Source organism: Loxodonta africana, chromosome 7 (assembly GCF_030014295.1).
Source record: "Loxodonta africana isolate mLoxAfr1 chromosome 7, mLoxAfr1.hap2, whole genome shotgun sequence".
Lineage (NCBI taxonomy): Eukaryota > Metazoa > Chordata > Mammalia > Proboscidea > Elephantidae > Loxodonta > Loxodonta africana.
The window spans coordinates 83,787,519-83,793,307 of NC_087348.1; the positions used below are offsets into that span (position 1 = coordinate 83,787,519).

Here is a 5,789-nt window from a genome sequence, read left to right on the forward strand (position 1 = left end):
ATCAACAGATGAATGGATAAACAAACTATGATACATACCAACAATGGAATACTATGCAAAGGTAAAGAACAAGGATGAATCTCTGAAACATCTCATAACATGGAAGAATCTGGAGGGCATTACACTAGAAATTGTCAATCACAAAAGGACAAACAATGTACGAGACCACTGTTTTAAAAACTCATGAAAAGGTTTACACAAAGATAGAAACGATCTTGGATGGCTACTAGGGAGAGGAGGGATGGGATGGGGAAGGAAAAACACTAGACAATAAATAACTAGTAACTTTGGTGAAGGATATGACAGTACATTATACTGGGGAAATCAGCACAACTCGATCAAGGCAAAGTCATAGAAGTTTCATAGACATATCCAAATTCCTTGAGGGACTGAGTTACTGTGCTGAGGGCTGAGGCTCACAGTCTAGGGGGACAGCTAGCTCAATCAGCATAACATAGTTTATAAAGTAAATGCTCCACATTCAACTTTGATGAGTAGTGTCTGAGGTCTTAAAGGTTTATGAGCAGCCATCTGATATACATCTACTGATCCCATCCCATCTGGAGCAACAGAATGAAGAAAACCAAAGACACAAGGGAAAGATTAGTCCAAAGGACTAATGGACTACAGGTACCAGAGCCTCCACCAGACTGAGTCCAGAACAACTAGATGGTGCCTGAGTACCACTACTGGCTGCTCTGACAGGGATCACAAAAGAGGGTCTGGGATAGAGCTGGAACAAAATGTAGAACAAAATGCAGAACAAAATTCTAACTCACAAAAATACACCAGACTTACTGTTCTGACAAAGACTGGAGAAACTCCTAGAGTATGACCCATGGACACCCTTTTAACTCAGTACTGAAGTTACTCTTGAAGTTCACCCTTTCTTCAGAGATTAGCTAGGCCTACACAACAAACAATAACACACGTAGTTCAACCATCTATACAAGACTAAATGGGCACACCAGCCCAAAAGCAAAGACAAGAAGGCAGGAGGGGACAAGAAAGCTGGATGAATCGAAATGGGAAACCTGAGGTCGACAAGAGGAGAGTGTTGACATTTTGTGGGGTTGGCAACCAATGTCACAAAACAATATGTGTATTAATTCTTTCATGAGAAACTAATATGTTGTGTGAACATTCACCTAAAGCAATATATAAATAAAACAAAACAAAACAAAATAAAATAAAAGGTTACAGCCTTGGAAACACTATGGGGTAGTTCTACTCTGTGCTGTATGGTCACTGTGAGTTGGAATTGACTTGACAGCAATGGATTTTTTTTAAGGGTACATTAAAATAATAATATATAATATATGTATATGTGTTTGAGTATATATATATATATACACACACACACAGAACTGTAAGTAATGATCCTTAGCTTCACATTCACTCTGTGAGGTCAGCAGAAGAGGTGCAGGTTCTGTTTTAATTCTGCATATTTAATTAGTCCTCCTCCTTAAAACAGAAATAGTGTTGTATTTCACAGGGCTCGCGTCATGATTGCAGAGTTGTCCCTTTGATGGAGAAAATGAGCACCCTTATAAGAGGAATTCTGGGATGTAAAGAGCTTGGGATGCATTATGAGAATCATGAAGTTAAAATTCATAAGGGCAAAGCTACCTATTTAAATTAAATATTCTGTGAGGGAAGAGTAAGCTGTGTCTTGTGTAGTAACTCACATAGCATTGTTAGCTAGAGTGAGGTATAACAGCATACTATCTTTTGTTCAATTCCCTTACGTGAATATGCTCATTGGTTTACTCATTCCAGTAATCACATGGTACAATCATAATCACAAATTCCTACTAAATTCCCTTGGTTCAAATTGAGGTCCAGATTGGGCATGATGCATGGATCTACAGAGCCTTCTCCTCTACCTTCCAGATATCCTGTGTCCCATGTACCCATGTACCAGAAGCTGCTCATCATTTATGTTGAGGAGTGCTGCATGTGTACTACTTCCTTGTTAAGAGTTGGGATAATCTAGAAAAGAAAATTTCAAGTAACACAAAGACTGATTAATGTGTCATTGTTAAGCACCATCGAGTCGATTCTGACTCATAGCTACTGTATAGGACAGAGTAGAACTGTCCCATAGGGTTTCTAAGGAGCTGCTGGTGGATTTGAACTGCTCACCTTTTTGGTTAGCAGCCAAGCTTTTAACCACTGTTGCTATCTTGAAACGCAAGACAGTTTTCTGTTTATTAGATGGTGTGACAGGCCTACATAAAAAGTGGAGACCACAGATTAAAGATTTTGTTGGCTCTTTTTAGATGCACAAGAGTTTATTATACATAACTGCTTTAAACTTCCTAAGAGTTTCAGTCCAAAAGTTCTGATAAACACACATGATCGTTTTTCCAAAGCTACTGCTTTGGATTGCAAACTTGGCCAAGCAAATTGATGTTGTTTTACTCTTCATAGAAGAATAGAGTATTAATTCTCCCCAGTCTTCGATTGAGTGTTATAGAAAGAAAAGAGAGAAATCTTTTGTTGTTGTTGTTTATATTTAAGAATTTATTACTAAGCTGGAAAGACAACAATTATATACATTGTTATTTGTCATTGTTGTGTTCTATCCAGTAAATTTTGGCTCATAGGAATCCCGTATGATAGTAGAACTGATCCATAGAGTTTTATAGAGTGTAATCTTTACTGGAGCAGATTGCCAGGTCTTTCTCCTGTGGAGCTTTTGGCTGGGTTCAAATTGTCAGCCTTTCAGTTAGCAGCCAGCACTTAACTATTGAGCTACCAGTGCCCCTTAGTATATACACAGAGTGGTTAAAAGTGCAAGAGATACTATGTGGTTAGAACAATTGAGCATTACAAAAGAGAAAGAGCTAAGATCTTGATCATCCTGATTTATTCTTTTTTTTTTTTTTTTCCCAGAGAAAACAAGTGTCTGGTGAAGGGAAGTGATTTGCCCATAAATCATTCCGTTATTAATAATTGATCTCAGATCATTTTATTAATGATCCTCATTCCTTCTACTTCATCATGCGCCCCCCCCCAAAAAAAAAAAAAGAAAATAGCTAGCATTTGAATAGAATGAAGGAGTAAAATCTCATTTCCTGCTGTTGTTCACTCTACTTCTTTTCTCTCACACAACAGACTTTGGCCACCCCTACCTAACATCCAACTCTACATCTACCCAACTTACTGCTTTTCTGTTGACTGGCATCCCAGGATTGGAAGGCTTCCACATCTGGAGCTTCATCCTTTTAAGCTTCATGTACTTTCTGGCTCTGATAGGCAATGTCCTGGTTATGATAGTGGTGGCCTGGGACAGAAACCCACACGAGCCCATGTACCTCTTCCTAGCAATGCTGGCACTCAATGATGTCCTCCTCTGTACTGTCACAGTGCCCAAAATTCTTCTCATCTTCTGGCAGGGCCCTTCTCCATCAACATTTTCTGCCTGCCTCACACAGATGTTCTTTGTCCATGCTCTTTTCCTCTCTGAATCTGCTGTTCTTCTGGCCATGGCTTTTGATTGCTATGTGGCCATCTGTGAACCACTCTACTATGTGACTCTACTTACAGGCTCTCTCATTGGCAAGGTTGGCCTGGCTCTGATGGTCGGGAGTGTGGCCATAGTGACTCCTGGTGTTCTCCTCATTCTCCGGCTGCACTTTTGCAGAACTAATATCGTCCACCACACTTACGGTGGGAACATGGGCATTGCCAAGTTGACCTGCAATAACATTTCTCTTAATAGAATTTATGGACTCACTGCTGCTTTCCTTACCAGGGGGTTGGATTTTGTCCTCATCTTCCTCTCGTACTGGCTAATCCTGAGGACAGTATTCTAACTGCCTTCAAGGGAAGCTAGGACAAAGGCTTTTGGAACCTGTGGAGCTCATACATGTGTCATCTTGATATTCTACACTCTGGCCTTCTTTTCCTTCTTTACTCATCACTTTGGGCACCATGTGCCCAAGCATACTCTTATCCTCCTGGCAAAACTCTATTTACTGATGCCACCTACCATGAACCCCATTGTGTACGGGGTAGAAACAAATAAGAAAAGGATGAGAGTACTAGGACCCTGTAGCCGTTCAAAATGACCCGAGGGAAATGAATCAACAAGGACCAGTAATGTTCAGGATAAAAAAATAGATTGGTGTATCATATCTCCCCTACATGTCTGTCACTTCTTCATACTGTGGGAGCTTGTGTGTTGCTGTGATGCTGGAAGCTATGCCACCAGTATTCAGATACCAGCAGGGTCACCCATGGATGACAGGTTTCAGCTGAGCTTCCAGACTAAGACAGACTAGGAAGAAGGACCCAGCAGTCTACTTGTGAAAAGCGTTAGCTGGTGAAAACCTTATGAATAGCAGCGAAACATTGTCTGATACGGTGCTGGAAGATGAGCTCCCCAGGTTGGAAAGCACTCAAAATATGACTGGGGAGGAGCTACCTCCTCAAAGTAAAGTCAACCTTAATGAAGTGGATGCAGCAAAGCTTTTGGGGCCTTAATTTGCTGATATGGCACCACTCAAAATGAAAAGAAAGAGCTACAAACATCCATTAATAATTGGAACCTGGAATGCATGAAGTATGAATCTAAGAAAATTGGAAATCATCAAAAATGAAATGGAATGCATAAACATCGATATCCTAGGCATTAGTGAGCTGAAATGGACCAGTATTGCCCATTTTGAATCAGACAATCATATAGTCTACTATGCTGGGAATGACAACTGGAAGAGGAATGTTGTATTCATTGTCAAAAAGAACGTTTCTAGAGCTATCCTGAAGCACAATGCTGTCAGTGATAGAATAATACACATACGCCTACAAGGAAGACCAGTTAATACAACTATTATTCAAATTTACCCACCAACCACTAGGGCCAAAGATGAAGAAAGAGAAGGTTTTTATCAGATGCTGCACTCTGAAATTGATTGAACTTCAAATCAAGATGCATTGATAATTACTGACAATTGGAATGTGAAAGTTGGAAACAAAGAAGAAGGATCAGTAGTTGGAAAATATGGCCTTGGTGATAGAAACAATGCCAGAGATTGAATGATAGAATTTTGCAAGACCAACGACTTTTTCATTGCAAATACCTCCTTTCACCAACATAAATGGTGACTATACACATGGACCTTGCTGGATGGAACACACAAAAATCAAATTGACTACATCTGTGCAAAAAGACGATGAAAAAGCTCAATATCATCAGTCAGAACAAGGCCAGGGGCCAACTGTGGAACAGACCATCAATTGCTCATATGCAAGTTCAAGCTGAAACTGAAGAAAATTAGAGCAAGTTCATGAGAGCCAAAATATGACCTTGAGTATATCCCACCTGAATTGAGAGAGCATCTCAAGAATAGATTTGATGCATTGAACACTAGTGGCCAAAGTCCAGATGAGTTGTGAAATGACATCAAGGACGTCATCCATGAAGAAAGCAAGAGGTCACTGAAAAGACAGGAAAAACAGAAAAGGCCAAGATGGATGTCAGAGAAGACTCTGAAAATTGCTCTTGAGCATCAAGCAGCTAAAGCAAAAGGAAGAACTGATGAAGTAAAAGAACTGAGCAGATGATTTCAAAGGGCCTCTCAAGAAGACAAACTAAAGTATTATAACGACATGTGCAAAGAGCTGGAGATGGAAAACCAAAAGGGAAGAACACACTCGGTGTTTCTCAAGCTGAAAGAACTGAAGAAAAAATTCAAGCCTCAAGTTGCAATAGTGAAGTATTCTATGGGGAAAATATTAAATGATGCAGGAAGCATCAAAAGAAGATGGAAGGAATACACAGT

At 39.9% G+C, this 5,789-nt stretch overlaps 1 pseudogene; it reads left to right on the plus strand.

Annotated features, from left to right (window-relative positions):
* The first annotated feature begins 3,239 nt into the window (after nt 1-3,239).
* Nucleotides 3,240-5,398, plus strand: LOC100664507 (olfactory receptor 52D1-like; annotated as a pseudogene).
* Nucleotides 5,399-5,789: the final 391 nt, after the last annotated feature.